This window comes from Camellia sinensis, chromosome 14 (assembly GCF_055761805.1).
Source record: "Camellia sinensis isolate YWXY chromosome 14, ASM5576180v1, whole genome shotgun sequence".
NCBI classification, from domain to species: domain Eukaryota; kingdom Viridiplantae; phylum Streptophyta; class Magnoliopsida; order Ericales; family Theaceae; genus Camellia; species Camellia sinensis.
In genome coordinates this window covers 59,911,580-59,930,435 of record NC_138974.1, presented here as the reverse complement: position 1 = coordinate 59,930,435, position 18,856 = coordinate 59,911,580, and the positions used below count along the sequence as shown (strand labels likewise).

The 18,856-nt window shown below is 33.5% G+C and overlaps 1 pseudogene; it reads left to right on the top strand.

The window, feature by feature from the left end:
* The first annotated feature begins 6,231 nt into the window (after positions 1 to 6,231).
* LOC114299365 (cytochrome P450 81Q32 pseudogene) lies at positions 6,232 to 15,420 on the top strand (annotated as a pseudogene).
* The last annotated feature ends 3,436 nt before the right edge of the window (positions 15,421 to 18,856 follow it).

Sequence of the window (18,856 nt, the reverse complement as noted above, 5' to 3'; positions counted from 1 at the left end):
ATTTTTGACAAGTATTCGTGGCATCCTTAGTACAAGGCCCTTGCTCGAGGGTAATAAGGCTGTGGTCTCAAGGCCCTTTCCTGGGGGTAATAATACCGTGGCTGAAGTATATTACAAGTTTCTCGGTACCGGAGGTTCCTTAATGGAACTGACAAGCATGATGACGCTAATAGATGTACCATATATGATTAAACATGAGCTCTGATTTCTGTATATGATTTGAACAAAATATGAATATAAATCTATTTTTGATATGAACTCTAATTTTTGAATCTGTTATGGACATCATTCATTTAAACCCTTTATTATATTATTATTCACTAGGCTCCCGCTTACTATTTATTTTATGTATGTAGGTGAGTAAGCTGGTGACCAGGCCTAAGCTGTTGCCTGGAGTGTTTTAAGTCAACCAACCATTGTGCCTCCGAGGGAGGTTCCTTTTTGAGAAGTCTAATTCTGTGAACCTCGTGAAGATGTTTTTGTTGATTGTTTTACTTATCTGTATATTGGGGCTAAGTCCCTTTTTACTGTATCTGCAATGAGTACGACGTAAGACTACTGCATTATGACGTCACATGTATGTGTTTTAAAGATTTAAATTTCTGTCACATATATGTCTCCACAGCTTAATGGATTATATATATGTTTCTATATTTGCTTCTGTAGCCCTTAATTATAAGTTTTTCTTTTCAGAGGCCTTTAGTAATCCAAGAATTACTAGCCGATTATGACGCTAAACCTAAGGGACGGGTTTGGATCGTAACAGTTTGTTATACAAATTACGTTGAAACGCTAAACCTAAGGGACGAGTTTGGATCGTAATAGTTTGTTATACAAATTACGTTGAATTCCAGTGTCATAGGATCGCATTGCTTTGGCTCATGTAGAATGGATTCAAATAGTACAACTCCAAATGATATTGGGCCTAACATTATGAATCAAATAATATTTTGCATAAATGTGGATTAATTTTTTTAAAAAACAACTTTCAATAAAATCAAAATTTGGAAAATTGTTAATAAATCACGATTTTTTAACTAAAAAGTTTTGCAATTAATTTTTTTTTTAATGAAACAAAAATTTGGAGAATTGCCTTGGAAAACATAATTTGTTAACAAAATAGGCTATGAAATCTTAACCAAAAAAATTGAAAGTTTAATTATTTATTTTAGTAAGTACGAGTTGCATATTGTTTTTCATTTTTTTATTTTCAATTCGAAAAAAACACTCATACCTTAAAAAGAGAACCCGACTTTATTTTATTTTTCGATAAATTGTACTGATCTCTTGTGAAGTTTAAATAAAATACAATAAATTTTACAATTTTAGCATAATATATCAAATTCCCTCAATATTTTAATGTACATAATATTTAGTCATATTTTCATCAATAATTCATTAGTTCAAACTAATTTGGACTCTCTTCGGTAATTTAAACCATTTATTTTATACAATTAATTAAGAAAATTATTCATGCAAAAAATTAAGGATAAATCACAAATACACCGTCTGAGATTTGCTTAAAGTATAAATTACCTCCTGTGGTTTAGAAAATTACAAATACTCCTTTGTTAGAATTTTTTATTTTACAAAATTAACTAAAAAAATAAAATTTATAATTACTCCCCTATACAATAATAAAATTACCTAAATTATTAATTGAAACATATTTCTAATATCATTAAAAATAGTTAATTGACTTGATAAAAGACGATTTGTTATGAAATTAACAACCTCAGGGGGGAATGTAATTTTCAAAATCACAGGTAGCGTTTCATATTTTAATCAAATCTCAAGGAATGTATTCGTAATTTATCCAAAAATTAAATTGATCTAATATTGATTGTCATACTATTGAAATATTTTTATCTATGCAGTCTATTTGTTTTTAAGAATAAACCATTCATATATTATAATATATATACAATTGGATCATGTGATTACTTATATTTGACCAACTCAATTTCTTACATGCATACTTTTTTTTTAAATTTGTCATATGAGATGAATGATTCCAATCATTAACATAAATATAAATTAGTCCTAAAATGCTCAAAATTCACCCATAAAGCTAGAATTTTCAACATGAACAAATACGAACTCCTGTATTCATAATATAAAGTAATTTTAATTCAGTTAACTTTATTAAAAATAAAATTAATGTAATTATTTTAAAATTTATTATGACTTCGTTTGGGATATATGTTGACTTTTTAACTTTTTTACTATTTTATTCTGGGACTAAATTACTTTGTTTGGGATAAATTTTTTAGCTTTTTTAATTTTAATAAGAAAAAAATAAAATAATTATGATTTAAATATAATATTTTATTTTATTAATTTTTTTAACTTATTTTATTTATTTATTTATTTATTTTGATTGTTTTGACCAAAAAAAAAAACCAAAAAAATGACAGCTGTTTTTTTTTTTTTGAAGCTTCACGATGGTAATTTTTTTGGTTTGACTGTCATTAAACCCAAAAAAATCATAAAAAGGGCACTCTGACGATCAAGTCAGTACTCAATTATCTCTCAAAAATAACAAATAGTGCTATAACTCACTAGCCAAAATACAAAAAGCGTACCTTAGACTCATGGAGGTGCCTTATTTTTATAGTCGGCACTGTCCTGATCCCTGTAGAAGCTTAGCTTCTCTTGGACTCTGGCTCAATGCTCATCTTGGATTCTTCAATAGATAAAGATAAACTCCTTAAGAGCTCTATTCTTATCCAGGTTGAAGTCCTCCCCTATTCTAGGACTCTTATTCCTTATCCATTAATCTCGGACTCCGGTATCGTCCCAGGTAACCTCGGCCTAATCGAGATTACCTCGGCGGACATGTGACACCTCGACTGCCACTTCGGTGCCACCTTGGCCACATGTTGTTATTCAAAAAATATGCCCCCACAATTTTGATTTGTTGATTATTAACTAAAATACCATTTTAGAGACTCATTTAGCATTAATCTCCAAAACTTCAATATTCATTTTAAAGTCAGACTCCAATCTCCGTGAAGAACTTATCTATTACGTAATCATTTTATTTTCACAAAATTATATTAATTATTCAAAATCTTTCTTTTTAATTTAGCTTTAATTAGTCCGATGAAGCTTCTTTTTTTTTTTTTTGATTTGTTGATTATTAACTAAAATACCATTTTAGCCACTCCTTTGGAGTTAATCTCCCAAACTTCAATATTCATTTTAAAGTATAAAGAGCTCATCTTATCATTTTATTTTCACAAAATTATATCCTTAATAAGTTCCAAGTGTTTACATTATCTAAAAAATTAGAGAAGGTAATGGAGAAATCATCAAACAATTTGGACACATGATAATTTTTGTTAAAACTTAAAAACAAAATTATTATTTATAGAATCAGCATGCTTATTGCTACAAAATTACAAATTCAGAATGCATATTACAAAATTATAGATTAAACCAATACACATGATTTAATGATTTATGAATAATTGTGTGTATTTAAATATTACATACTGTGTAGATGAAATATGTTCTATAAAATTATTTATAATATATATATATATATATAAAATAATATTATAAATTTGTATTCGCTTATTTCCAATCAAAAGAACCTTCAGAACAACATAATATTTTAAAAACAGTCTCTATTATATATGTTTTTTTTTTTATTGGTATAATCTTATGTAAATAAATAAATTTTTTAAAGCAAAATATTAAAATGTATACATTATCCACACTCTATCATGTTTATGTATAAATCAGGTATAATTCTAAAAAATAATTATATATTCATGAAAAAGTTGATGACTTTAATAATTAAAATTTATAAATTTTATCATTATTCCAGAAAAAAAATTTCAACTACACACGGATTGGTCATTTCCCCTGATGTAAATGCACATTCTGTCTAGTAATACTAAAGATAACATATTCACATGTATTAAAGGCATCATAAACATAATTTTATAAGATTTATTAGTGTGGGGTCTACCTAAAAAATCATATAAATAATTACAAATCAGTGTTACTATCTTAAAGTAATTATAAATTTATAATTTTAATTATTGAAGTATATAAAGTTGGTCATGAATGTATAATTAATTATTTTTTAAAATTAATGCTCCTTCCGTCCCAAAATATTAGCCCCTTATTCCATTTTTTATTGTCCCAAAATATTAGTCCCTCTTTATAAATCAAGTACAAAAATAATATAAATTTCCTATTTTGCCTTTCTTTTAAATTAATAAACAATTTAAAAAGTACAATTATAACATTGATATTCCTAAAAAATGTACTATCAAAAGGGTAATTTTAGAAAATTAATTTTTTTCAAATGCAATAAGTGTATTACCAAAAAAAGTTGAATTCTCCAAAAGAGATCAATATTTTAAGACGGAGGGAGTACTGATTTGTTGTTTCCTCAAATCATATGTATCATCATATTTTTTATATTCAGTTGTACATGTGATTTATGTTATTAAATTCAACCTGACTCCACACATTTGTGAGGGAGGGAGGAGAGAGGAAAAAAATAAAAATAAAAACAATCAGTCATCACCAATCAATTAAGCATCATGGGGTCACAAAAATGGGGGGTTTTTAAAGCATTTTTGTATTAAATTTATTATACCCTCTGCTACAGTAGTAATTATTTTATAAATTTGATGGATTACATGATCGCATAGGAATTCGTGTTGTCTAAATTGGAAAAAAAAAAATGATTACTATTTATGTATAAATCAGGTATAATTCTAAAAAATAATTATATATTCATGAAAAAATTGATGACTTTAATAATTAAAATTTATAAATTTTATCATTATTCCGGAAAAAAATTTCAACTACAAACTGATTGGTCATTTCCCCTTTTGTAAATGCACATTCTGTCATAGTAATACTAAGATAACATATTCACATGTATTAAAGGCATCATAAACATAATTTTATAAGATTTAGCCTCTGTTTGAGAAGTGAGTGAGTTTTTTGGCTTTTTGATTTTTTTTGACTATTTTAGCCTAGACTAAAAAACTTGATTTGGGAAGGGCTTTTTAACTTTTTTGACTTTTTTTATAAGAGAAGAGTGTAATGATTATGGATTGGATGTGATGTTTTGTTTGTTGTGGTTAAAATAATTTATTTTGTCTTTTGTAACTAAAATACTCCCAAACCTCCTTGCCAAACGGAGCCACGTCTTTTGCCTATTTTGTCTTATTAGTTTAGGGTCCACGTCTACCTGAAAAATCATACGAGGAATTTACAAACAAGGGTTACCATCCTAGAGTAATTATAAATTTATGATTTTAGTTATTAAAATATATAAAGTTTAAAATTAATATTAATTTGTTATTTCCTCAAATCATATCTATCAATATATTTTTTATATTCACGTTTCATTTAGGATGTATGTCACGACCCAACCCCAGGGGCTTAGGATTGAAATCTTCACTTATTAACTTATTCTTATTCGTAGCAAATTAAACTGCGCAAGCGAAAATAAAAATAAGTAAACAGAAATTTTACTTCATTTTACTATTTAAGAAAGATAAAATACATTTCTAGGGCTTTCATTATTTTATTATTCAGTGACCAGCTCCGAATAGAAACAAAAGAGAGCAAAAATATAAAAAAAAAGAAAGATAAATTAGTGATTCAACATCAGTCCATGTGCAGGTTCCATTTTGTGGGGTTACGATTTTTCCTTACATCTTGTTACCTGAAAGGGTAACAGCTATAAGCACACAGCAGATTGAGAAATATTATGCTAAAAGTGTAAAACAACCATGGATAATTAGTTAGGCTAAAATATTTACATATTTTAATTTAAAATGACAATTTATTTAAAGTGGCAGAATACAAAAATCATGTAAATAAATAATCATAACCGCGATATAAAACAGAATAGAACAGAGGTCACAGAAGTGACAGTCAGAACAGAGGTCAATGGATCCATGACAAACAGAGGACCACAAAGTGGTCAAACAGAGGCCAGTGGCTATTTAAGTCCCCCAAGGCGTGGGACTCCCGTAGTGATACTTACAAAACATAATTGTTTATAAGGTTATAGTCAAATATATACTAAAATTTAAACAAACATATCCATGGGTTTCCTTTTAAGTAAATAGAGTTTAGAAAGTAACCCACGTAACTGAAATGTTTATAAACATAACTTTTATTTATATAACTTAATAAATATAACTTGTGTAAAATAAGCTATGGTAATTCAAAACATTCGTAAAACATATAATGGTAAATCAAGGTATAATATACTCACCTTAATTATAACCTTTAGCCTTACTTTACTATCAGAACTTCCCTACTATAGATTCGTTACTCTCACCTACGTACCTCTCTCTCTCTCGATTTTCCCTCTTTCTTTTGTTCTTTCGTGTTTCCTCCCTTAATTCGCAACACCTTTGCCCCATTTTATACTGTTAACCGAGCCATGATGGAAAGCCACGTACCCCTCTCTCCTCGAGGTCATAATGATGCTAAGTGATTGAGCTTTTAATTGTGGATTCAATATAAGATTTGAATCTTTACAGGATAAGATTAAATCTTCTTAACATACTTGGGCCATTTTTCTTTCTTTTTCTTTTGGCTAAAATTCACAAGCATTGCTGGGCCAACAAATTTTCATTTCCTTTTCTTTTATTCATTTATTCCTTTGTTTTGGTGTTAAGCTTTTTCAATGTTCCTAATGTAAATTATATTACATCTTATTATTTTTTTTATCATTATAAAATTAATTATTTTATTTTACTTTACATATTATTATTATTATTATTCTTGTTAGCAATATTATTATTTATTTACTATCTTTAGTTTGACCCAATTAGTATTATAATTCCATAAATGTGTTAATTTACTCCCACATAATAATTCCTAATTAATCCTATATTTGATAATCTAAAGCCAAATTAAATTTATATAGTCATTTATTTAATAGTCTATCATTACATGCAACCATAATTATATATAACTCTAAATATTTATGTGGTACTTAATTAAACGTTCGGGGTGTCACAATGTAGGTTGACTTTTTCGCTTTTTGACTATTTTAGCCTGAGGCTAACAACCTTTGTTTAGAATAAGTTTTTTGGCTTTTTTGAATTTTGTGAAAGAAAAAATAAAATAATTATGAGTTAGATGTAATATTTTGTTCTATTTGACTAAAATAGTCAATTTTATCTTATAGGATTATTTTAGCCCAAAGTGATATCCAAACAGAGCCTTAGTTTTCCATGTGATTTATGTTATCAAATTTAGGAAAATGTTTGGGACTCCCATGATCCCTACTATGTAAAGTTTGAATTTTTTTGGGATTTGTGTCTAATAGTGACCAGCATCGCCACGTCCCGTTACGACGACCACTGGCGCAACCTCCGCCGCTTCATGGCCCTGGAAATCTTCTCGACCAGCCGCCTCAACGGCTTCTTATCGATCAGGCGAGATGAAATCAAAATTTTACTCCGTAGATTGTATCGAAACTCGTCTCGTGATTTCGCCAGAGTCGAATTGAAATCCAAGTTTTCTGATCTGACCTTTAATATCATGATGAGAATAATCGTCGGAAAGAGGTATTATGGCGGCGACGAAGAGGAGGAGTTGTCGAACAACGAGGAGGCGAAGGAGTTCCGGGAAATCGTGAGGCAGGCATTCGAGTATTCCGGTGCATCGTACCCAGGGGACTTTCTATGGGTGTTAAGGTGGATTGATTATCAGAGTTTTGAGAAGAATTTGGGGATACTTTATAAGAAAATGGACTCTTTCCTGCAAGGTCTGATCAATGAGCACAAGCGTGACAAGAGTAAGAACACCATGATTGATCATTTGCTTTCCTTGCAAGAATCACAGCCAGAATATTATATAGATGAAATCATCAAAGGACTAATCGCGGTTAGTGGACTCTTCCCTCTTTCTCTCTGTCTTTCTGTCTCTCTCTCTCTCTCTCTCACTCTAGCCCATCATACAATTTTTATGCTGCGATTTTACAAATTAAAATATATATATATATATATATATATATATATCACATGATTTTTCATAATCAAAAATTTGACTTCATAAATTTATGGGAAAATTAGTCTAGAGTCCCTCTCCCACTTTTCGTAATGGAAGAGATCCACAAACTTATTTTTTGATGTCTAAGGTCCCTAAACATATATCAGAGAAATTTGACTCTTTGTTTCTCTTATTTGCCTTTGTTATTCCAATCACACCACTATCTCCCTCTCTCTCTCTCTCTCTCTCTCTCTGTCTCTCTCTTTCTCTCTCTAATGGCCAATTTCAAACCCTAATCTCTCCATTCGGCCTTCAAATCACCCACAAAGAGAACGCCGATCAGCTCTCCATCAAATGCCGCCGCCGAATCCGGTTCCTCTACCAAACCTCACCGCCGCTCAAGGAGTCTCAGTTGCTTTTGGCTTCCAAGAATTTCATTACTAGAAAGCAAACCGTATGCCTTGGTCTGATTACCAAAAACCCAGCATTCAATTTCGCACAAATTTTCTTTCAGATCTCATCTTTCTCTCTCTCTCTCTCTATATATATATATATACTCACTCACATATGTCTTTCTCTCTCTTCTTCAAGTTTTCATCCTTGTTAATCACAAGTGCTTGGACAATTCTTGTTACTTTGACCTGCAATGTCCATATAGTTTTTTTTATTTTTATTTTATACATTTTGTTTTTTTATATGTGCGCCTATGTATCTTCATTTTCAGCACAACTCGTTTTCTGAAATGGATTTTAAACCCCTTTTTTTTTTCATTTTTATATATATTTGTTTTTGTAATGCCCTAAAAAAAAAAAAAAAAAACATAAAACCCAACATTCTTGATACAAGAAAGATATATCATATTTCATAAATCAGAGTATTCTTACAGAGTGTATTACATGTTGGCAATAAAAGTAAATGCCCTATGGGCTTACAACTTTCTAAGCCAACACTTGGTTACAAAAAGAGAGAGAGTACTAACTCCAATACATATTAAGCTCGTGGCTTGAATTTACATGTAATACAACAAAAGATAACCAAAAATAAACAAAAGAGTCTTCAACTCCCACAACCATCCAAGCTAAGACCTCGGAGGCGGCATACTACCTGAACCTGAAAATGATGTCCCATATAGGGTGAGTCAACGCCCAGTAGAGATATGCTAAACATAATATGAGCAATAACTAAAACATTAGCATTTGATAAATGTTTAACTCACATGAATCAATTCATAATCCTTTTCAATTACATGACAAATGTGTCCATGTTTCATTCCATTTTCCATTTCTTAACCAATTTCCCAATTCATAACCCTGGCTCAGAACCTGGCCATATACTTTAAATGAGATTACATCTCATATCAACAATACTTCCAAACATCACAATTGACACACATATTTGCTGTATCAACATTACACAAAATACCTCCATACTTCACAATAGATACACATAATTGATGTATTAATCTCAAATAAAACACTTCCGTTCTTCTTATATGATACACAGTTTTGCTGTATCAATATTTCAAAAGATACACAGTTTTGATGTATCGTTGGAGTCCATCCCCTATCTCCTCCCATACAATATCCGATTTAGGAGTCCATCCTCTATCTTCCCCTAAACCGTAGAGTACATCCCCTATCTCCTCTCACTCAACACAATGTATATAAACACATATCATATACATAAGCAATCAATACATAAATTTGATGTATTATTCCAACCGTCATATTCGATGACATTTCAATTGATTAGTTTTAGTTCGCCTTTCCACGTCAATCTAGTCAACGGTGAAGCTAGCCTAGAGAAATCCTTTACAAACCAACGGTAATACCCAGCTAATCCCAGAAAACTGCAGATCTCAAAAACACTCTTAGGCTGTGCCCAATCCTGCACTGCCTCTATCTTAGATGTATCAACAGACACCCCTTCCCCTGAAACCACATGGCCTAAGAACTTGACATCTTCTAGCTAGAACTCACACTTCCCAAATTTGGCATACAGCCTATGGGCTCTAAGAAACTCAAGCACCACTCTCAAGTGTTCCTCGTGCTCTTTCTCAGAAAGTGAATAAATCAAGATGTCATCCACGAAAACGATCGCAAAATGATCTAAGAATTCCCGGAATATTCGGTTCATCAAATCCATAAACACTGCCGGTGCATTGGTGAGCCCAAATGGCATCACCAGGAACTCATAATGGCCATACCGCATACGGAATGCCGTCTTCGGAATATCCTCATCCCTGACCCTCAACTGATGGTAACCCGATCTCAAGTCTATTTTAGAGAAACAATGGGAACCCTTCAATTGGTCAAACAAATCATCTATACGGGGCATAGGGTACTTATTCTTGACCGTAGCCCGATTCAACTTTCGGTAGTCAATGCAAAGTCTCAAGGCACCATCTTTCTTTTTAGCAAAAAGAGCCGGTGCTCCTCACGGCGAAACACTAGGGCGAATAAAGCCCTTATCCAACAACTCCTGGAGTTGAATCTTCAACTCACTCAACTCGGCTGGGGCAAAATGGTAAGGTGCCATAGAAATCGGCGTCGTGCCAGGCACTAAGTCAATAGAGAACTCGATCTCTCAATGAGATGGCAAACTAACAAGATCCTCGGGAAAAACATCTGAATACTTGCAAACCACTCTCGGCAATACAATTTGGGTCTCATCACACTCACTACTCATAAGGTTAGCAAAAAGACCACTAAGTTCACCCCGCTCTCGCGGATCATACACCGGTGGCAACACACTACCAACTCGATCCCCCAAAAAGTGAAAACAATCCCCGCCCAAGGTACATACTGTGACCCTCTAGCGGTAGCAATCAATAACAACCCGGTATGACGATAGCCAGTCCATACCCAAAATCACATCAAAACCCGACATAGCCATAACTACAAAAGAAAATGGAAGCTGGCGGTCGGCGACCTCTATATCGCACCCTCTACACCCTTGTTTCAGAATCAACTCACCCCTAACAGGTGATACAACACAAATAGGAGATGCTAACTATGCCAACTCCAAACCCAAAACAGATGCAAATGCAGCAGATATAAAAGAATGGGATGCACCCGTATCAATCAACACATTGGCAACTAAGTTGCAAAAGAAGAAGGTACCTCTCACGACAGATGGAGCTGGTACTAAATCCTACACGGTAACAGCATACACGCGCCCTGTAGGCCCCTGATCTACCTGCTCACCTCTCGGAGCAAAAGACTGCTGCACAGACTGCTGCACAGCAAAGCTCCCTGATTGGCCCTCGAGGCCTGAACTGACTGAGCTGGCTAAAAACTCTGCCTCTGCCTAGATGCACCAGATGTGCCACTCAACTGAGGGCAAAACCTCTTCAGGTGCCCCGCCTGACCACACTGATAACAAGACAGTGGCTAGCCTCTGCCCTGACCCTGGCTCTGAGGCCGAGCCGAAGATGAAGCTGCTCTCTGCCCTTCGCCCTTCTGTGGACAAGCTGGAGACTTATGGCCCAGCTGACCACATTTGTAACAGGTCACGTCTCCCTAACTGCCTCTCCCAGAACCTGAACTCGGCACTGGAAAGGTCGATCTAGCAAAACCACCCTAAGACTGCTGAGGGTTAGAACCCCTCTGTCTCCTGCTATCACCCTAGCCATCCTGACTCCTCCTGGAGCCCCTCTGTCACTCCTCCTCCTCCTGCATCATAATCTCCATATAGGCCGCAGCAAAACCAACCCCGCACTTTTTGTAAAGGAACCAAGGTAGGAGATCAATAGATATAGATGATATTGAAGAGAGAAGTTGAAATCTAGAGAGAGAGGCTCTCAAATCTGGGTTTGGGAAAATAAGAGAGAGAAAAGAAATCAAAAAGTGATCCAAAAAGGTGAAATCCTGAAGTGTTATAAAAGTCGCCCTGCTCGAGCGTGGAAACCCCCGCTCGAGCGTCAGACACAGACTCATGCTCAAGCGTCAAAAGCGCCGTTCGAGTGTCGATTGCACACCTGCAGAAGTTTTGCAGACATGGTCCCCGCTCGAGCGTCAAACTCCCCGCTCGAGCAGAGAAACAAAAACAAAGGGTCACGCTTGAGCGTCAAAACTCTCGCTCGAGCGTCCGAAGGCCTACAGAGAAAAAATACTAGGAGATGAAAATTCACACTCAAGCGTCAAAACGCCCGCTCGAGCGGACAAGTAAAATCAAAGGGCCCACTTGAGCGTCAAAAGCCCCGCTCGAGCGTGAAGGCCAAATTCTGGGCATCAACTATTGGTTCCAAGGCACAACCACCCTATTTCAAACCTGCCCAACATAGCCCAAGACTCAAATACAAAGAGTAAAGGATGAAAATAAGAATGAGACAACAACACAACCACGGAACCTAGTCCGGAATACAATATACAAGAGAAGGGGAAAACCGGGATCGCTATAGTTTTCTTGTCTTGTTCTTTGATGATTTTATATCAGTTTAACCTTATGTTCATGTTCCAATTGTTTAGACATGTGTAGCATGTACATTAATTTTTTGGGTTTTTTGTATTTATTGTATACATTTCTTGTTGTACCCATCAATGCATCTTCTCTGTATCACTTTTTTCATCAAAATCACTTTTAATTTTATCTGTTAACACTTATTTATGATGCTTTCCCTCTCTCTCTCTTACTCTCTGTATGTATGTGTTTTTAAAATATCTCGTGTGTCATATTTCTTTTATGTCCTATTTTTTGGCTTGGCGAGAAGCTTCTCTGAGTTACAAGAGTTCGTGAATCATGGTGGGTGGTTGCTATTGTTGCTTATTCACTCAATGAAATGATCTTCTCTCTTTGCTTTGAACTAAAATTTCTCTGGATTGGTCAAGAGAAATTTTCTGGTTTGAACTGAAATATCTCTTGGTTGGTTCAGAGAAATTCTCTGGTTCAAACTGAATTTTCTCTGGATTGGTCCAAAGAAATTCTATGGTTTGAACTGAAATTTCTCTGGGTTGATCTAGAGAAATTCTCTGGTTTGGATTGAACTAGTCCTCAATGTTGTCCAGGGAAATTTGGCATTTTCTCTGTGAATTTTCTCCAAGAAATTCTTTGAGAGTTTTGAATAATCTGGGAAGTTATTGGCCGACCCATTTCTTTAGCCATCTAATCCTTCTTATTCATGTTACCCATTCCGCTTTTTTCTTTTTCTTTTTTCCAATTTTACAATGCATAGTGAGTGCTTGATTAGTTTCTTGCAAATTATATATACACACTCAATGATTTTATATATATTATGTATATTTTCATAGATTTCACACTCATATATACCTGTACCCATGTGTGTATGTTTAATTTCATTCGTTCAATGGTTGTGCTTTCTGTCCTCCATCAACCACTCCTTCACCGTCTCTTCCCCTAACGAGTGCAACCTCTTATTTTCCAACTTTCTCTGGATTTCTAGCAAGGGCAAAGGTTGCTTGAAGAAGGGTTGCTACGTTGTTTGGAGCAATTTTCAAAATTTCTCTGGAATAATTTTCTCTGTGACGTGAATTTTCTCTGGACTTATTTTCTCTGAACTAATTTTCTCTGGATCAACTTGAGGGACCTTAAACATTATGAAAATATTAGATATCCTTTATGATATAAAATCTTAATACGAGAGACCTTAAAAAAAAAAAAACCTAAATTTATTCGCTTTCTTTTCCTCCCACAGAACCTTCCTCCAAATCCTCATTCAAGCACAATTTGGTAGTGAACTACCGGACAAAAGAAAACGCTATGTCCCCATAAATGTTGCATCAGCGGCATTATTAATTTCTGATTAAATTAAGAACAAAGTATTTCATAACAAACTGAAATATTTTTTTAAAAAATTTATATAGCAATTAATATTCATAAATAATTAAAAAAAAAAAAGGATATATGTCAGGGGATGGCTTTCATTATTTTTTATTTGTTCATTTTTTCAAGTAGATTCGCACTATAAAAATATGTTTGCACTATAAAAATATGTTTGCACGTAGAACTCATTGTATTAAAAATAATATAAGTGTGTTTGGTTTGAGTTTTTTGAAAACTGAGTTTTTTGATTTTCATATTTTTTTATTTCTAGTGAATATTTTTAAAATTTTAAACATTTTTTTTATGTTTTTAGATGCACCTTACTTAAATGTATCTAAAAAGTAAAAAAATTGTGAAAAAATATTTTTAAAAATTAATAAATACATAAAAATATAAAAAATATACTGAATTCTCATTTTTTTTTGTATTTTTGGTATTTAGTGCATTTTTAAAAGGTTTTTTAAATTTTTTTTTACTTTTTAGGTATATTTATGTTAGGTTTGTCTAAAAATTAAAAAAATTGCTCAAAATATTAAAAAAATTCAGTAAAAACAAAAAAAACACGGAAAATAAAAAAGTAAAATTTTCTGAAAAGTGTTTTTAAAAAATGATAACCAAGCATTTTTTTTTTTTTTTTTTGTAGATATGAAATATTTTACATACTCATATAATATTTATTGTGCATATAAACAAAACAGGCTAAACAAATGGTAAATTCATCTCCTATTGTCCATATTTTTGTGAGTAATGATTTCTAAACACAAAAGGAAAAATGTATACATAAATGATTTGTAAATAAAATATATATATGCACGTAAATTACATACAAAGAATATAGTAGAATTGAGGTCGGACACTTTAAAACAAAATACCTTTTATTACAAAAATAGTACCGATTATGTAAAAATATAGTTTACTTTTTCAGTTTAATTTATTAACTTTTAATGTCCAGGGCATGATATTAGCGGGCACTGATACATCAACAGTGACAATGGAATGGGCAATGTCCTTCTAGTGAATCATCCATAAGTGTTGAAGAAGGTGAGAGCTGAGATAAACGCTCATGTGGGCCAAGATCGCTTGATTGATGAACACGATATCTCAAAGCTACATTACCTTCAAGCTATTATCTCCGAGACCTTTCGATTATTCCCAACAGCACCGTTGTTGGTACCACATGTATCATTGGATGATTGCATTATAGGGGGTTCAATGTGCCATGTGGTACATTGTTATTGGTTAATGCATGGGCCATTCACCGGGACCCTAAGGTTTGGGATGATCCTACAAGCTTTAAGCTTGAGAGATTCGAAGGTAGAGAAGTGGAAGGACACAAGTTGATGCCATTTGGGATGGGAAGGAGGGCTTGCCCTGGGGCTGGTCTGGCGCAACGTGTCGTGGGTTTAGCTTTGGGGTCATTGATTCAATGCTTCGAATGGGAGAGGGTTAGTGAGGAGGTAGTTGATCTAACGGAAGGAAAAGGACTTAATATGCCTAAAGCTGAGCCATTAGAAGCTATGTGCAAAGCACGTGACATAATCATGAATAACGTTTTCTCTGAAGCTACAAACGTTGTTTAAGCATTTGTTTTTTGAAAAATATGTCAATATGTTCTCACGCGGTAATAGTAACTGAGTTGACAGTGTGTTATTTTTGCTTTGTTTTTTGTTTTTTGTGTTGTTTGTGGTTTATATAAGTTCAAATATATGTTGTACGTTTGATTAATTTTTCTAATAAGTTAAAGGAAAAATTATAAATAAATGAGAAATAGATTTTATTACAAATTAGTAGATATATATTTTGAAAATTTCCTCCCACATAAAATTGGCAAAATTAATTCTTCTCTGCAATTACTTAATCATGACCTTACATCTACAACTTCAATTGGGAGATCATTTATAGTGATCATTGAAAGGTTTGGAAACTTGATGACCTGGTCAAGTGATTATACCTTTGGATGGGATCCAAATTAATCACTAGCAACAACAAACATTGGCATTTTCTGGAAAGATTAATAAAATGAAATAATGATAAGGAAGAGATGCATAATTATTGTAACTGCCTCAAACATTACATAACAAATCAGAGCCAAACATATCCCCCCCCCCTCTCTCTCTCTATTACTTCTTTGTGGTTCTCTAGAACACATATTTACTAGATAGGATGATATCATCTACTTCTCTACAAATCAAATCCAATCATTAGATACCCACTTGTTCTCTCTTACTAGTTTCTTTGCTACATTTACACACACACACACATATATATACACACATAAATATATGTTGTACTCTGTTTTTGCTTCGTTCATGGCTGTTACTAATAGAGCTCAAATATTTCACAACCAAGAGAGCAATCCTAATGTGACTACTAACCAATTTGAAGCCAAAAATTGATCATTTAACAAATATAAATTGTGCTAGTATAATGAAAAAAAATATAAAATGATCCAATCCTTATATGAAAATACAAAATAAAACTAACAAGACACATTTGTACAAACACTACAACAAAATGCACATTTGGCGACCAAAATTGGCGGCTAAAAAAAATTTAGTCGCCAAAAGTTATGGAATTGGCAACTAACATTTTTTTTAGTCGCCAAAAGTAAAATATTTTGCTACTAATTTTTTTTAGTCGGGGTATATTCATCATTGGCGACTAAAAAAAAATTTAGTCGCTAAAAATGCTAGAATTGGCGACAAAAAAAAAACTTAGTCATTGTATATTGACTTTTGGCGACTAAAATATTTAGTCGCCGAATGGAAAATAAAAAAATTATTTTTTTCTCTTTGGCGACTAAAGTTTTAGTCACCAAAAACTTATTTCAGCGACAAAAAAAAAATTTAGTCGCCGTATACTGATTTTTGGCTACTAAAATATTTAGTCGCTGAATGCAAAATAAATTTGTTTTTTCTCTTTGGCAACTAAAAAAACTTACTTTCAGCGACAAAAAATTATTTTAGTCACCTTTAGCTGACTTTTTCTGACTAAAATGTTTAGTCTCCAATTGTAATTAAAATTTTCAAAGAATTTACACTTTTGGCGACTAAAACAAATTTAGTCGCCAAAAGTGTAACAATAGGCGACTAAAAATTTTTTTTGTCGGCATTAGTTCATGTTTTGGCGACTTAAATAATTTTAGTCGTCATTTGTTAATATTTCCCGACTAAAATTTCGTCGCCAAATGTGTATAAAAATTTAGTGGGAAATATTTCATATTGGCGCCTAAATTTTTGCCCAAATCTGTTAGTCTTCACATGGTTCTATTCTCTCTCTCTCTCTCTCTCTCTCTCTCTCTCACACACACACACACACACACACACAGAATCGATCACCACCGCCCCTTATCTCGCCATCACAGACGACCACAGTTTTCGTCACTGTCGAACATCGCCACCGCAGCTCACCATTGCCTCACCTCGCCTCCCATTGATTCGCTTCCAGCGGCTTACTTCTCTCTACATTTTTTTCTCTCCTCATCTTCTCTTTTCCTCACCAGATCGATGACAATCTTCCCACCCTTTACTCCTCTTCCATGGCCGCCGTCTTTACCCTCACATCCACCGCACACCACTAGCACCACCAGCACCACCGTCTTCACCATCTTCGTGCCATTCTCGGACGACGACGATATGAGATATGAAGGCTTCAAATCTGCTAGATTTATGGTAGATCTGAGATGTGAGGGCTCTTCTTCTGCTGCTACAACCACCGAGATGAACGATAGAGACCCAATCTGTGTTCGATTTTTGTTGGTTCATGATCTATGATCAAAGTTATATATATATATATCTGTGTGTGTGTGTGTGTGTGTAAAGCTTCAGTGATTTCTATATGTGTGTGTGTAATTGGGTTTCTAATTGTTCAATTTCCAAACCCTAATGGTGGAAATGGAAATTCGAAGTCTGTATATGTGTGTAATTGGGTATATGATTGTTGTTTGATTTGGTTGTTGGAAACCTAGAGGAAACGCTTTTGTTTACGTTTATCCAACTGTTGATTACCAAGTACATGCTGATTTAAAATCAAAATTGAATTATTTTTTGTGTGATTAGAATGAAATTGCGCTAGGGCTAAATTAGAGAAGTTGTTCTGATTGTTGGATTTGATTATTTTGGATTGATTTGGGGGATTTTTTATGGAAATTATTGTCATTTTCGATTCAAGTGTTATTAGTTTGAAAGAAGTGTTTTCAATTCCCTTTCTAATTGATTTTGCAGGTATATGCTGATTTAGACTCTAAATTTTTTATTTTTTAGTTCCTATAGTTAGTATGGACGTGTATATTTGTATAGGCTTTTTTTTTTTTTTCGTTGTTGAATGGAAAGAAGCGGTATGTTTTATGATAGGTCTAACAGTTTAATTGTCGTATTGTCCAATGCATTGTCTTGATTGTTAAATTATATGGTTATAGGATAGTTTATGTTATTTTTGGGAAATCATATGCATTTAATCTGTGGAGGGGAAAGGGTCTGAGGGAGGTAATTTCTACTAATAATGGTTTCATATTCTTACTGTTTGACTTGAGTTCTAATAGTGCTAGTGTTCTTGAAGAGGGTCCATGGTTTTTTGGGGGTCACTTTCTGATCCTGAAGAAATGGCACAAGATGATGAGGCTAAACATATCACCAGGGAAGATGCAGTGCAAGCAGAGCTGTGGTTCTTGCCACTGCTCTCCTTGTTTCCCTCTCACTTCACTTGGAAACAATTCACGAAGATACTTTCACTGTCGGTGATTCTTTAGGATGGGATTTTAGTGTTGGAAGCTGGATAAATGGGAAGCAATTCCAGGCTGAGGATATGCTAAGTAAGATGAAATACTCTGTCTTTTCTTTTCTTTCATTAAAGTTCTTACTTTTCTTGAGTAAACCTTGATTTTATTTTGTTCATGGATGTTTGCTATTTTGTGAGAAATAGAATATGTTATATGGGTGTTTGTAGACACCCCATTTTTGACCGTCCTCAAGACTTGGACGTCACCGTTTGAACACTCAGTGATCATCCACGTTTGTGTTCATCTTGAGTTCCCGGAGGTCTCGGCCACGCGCCTTGCCTCAGGATCTCTCGACTCGACTGTTTTGTG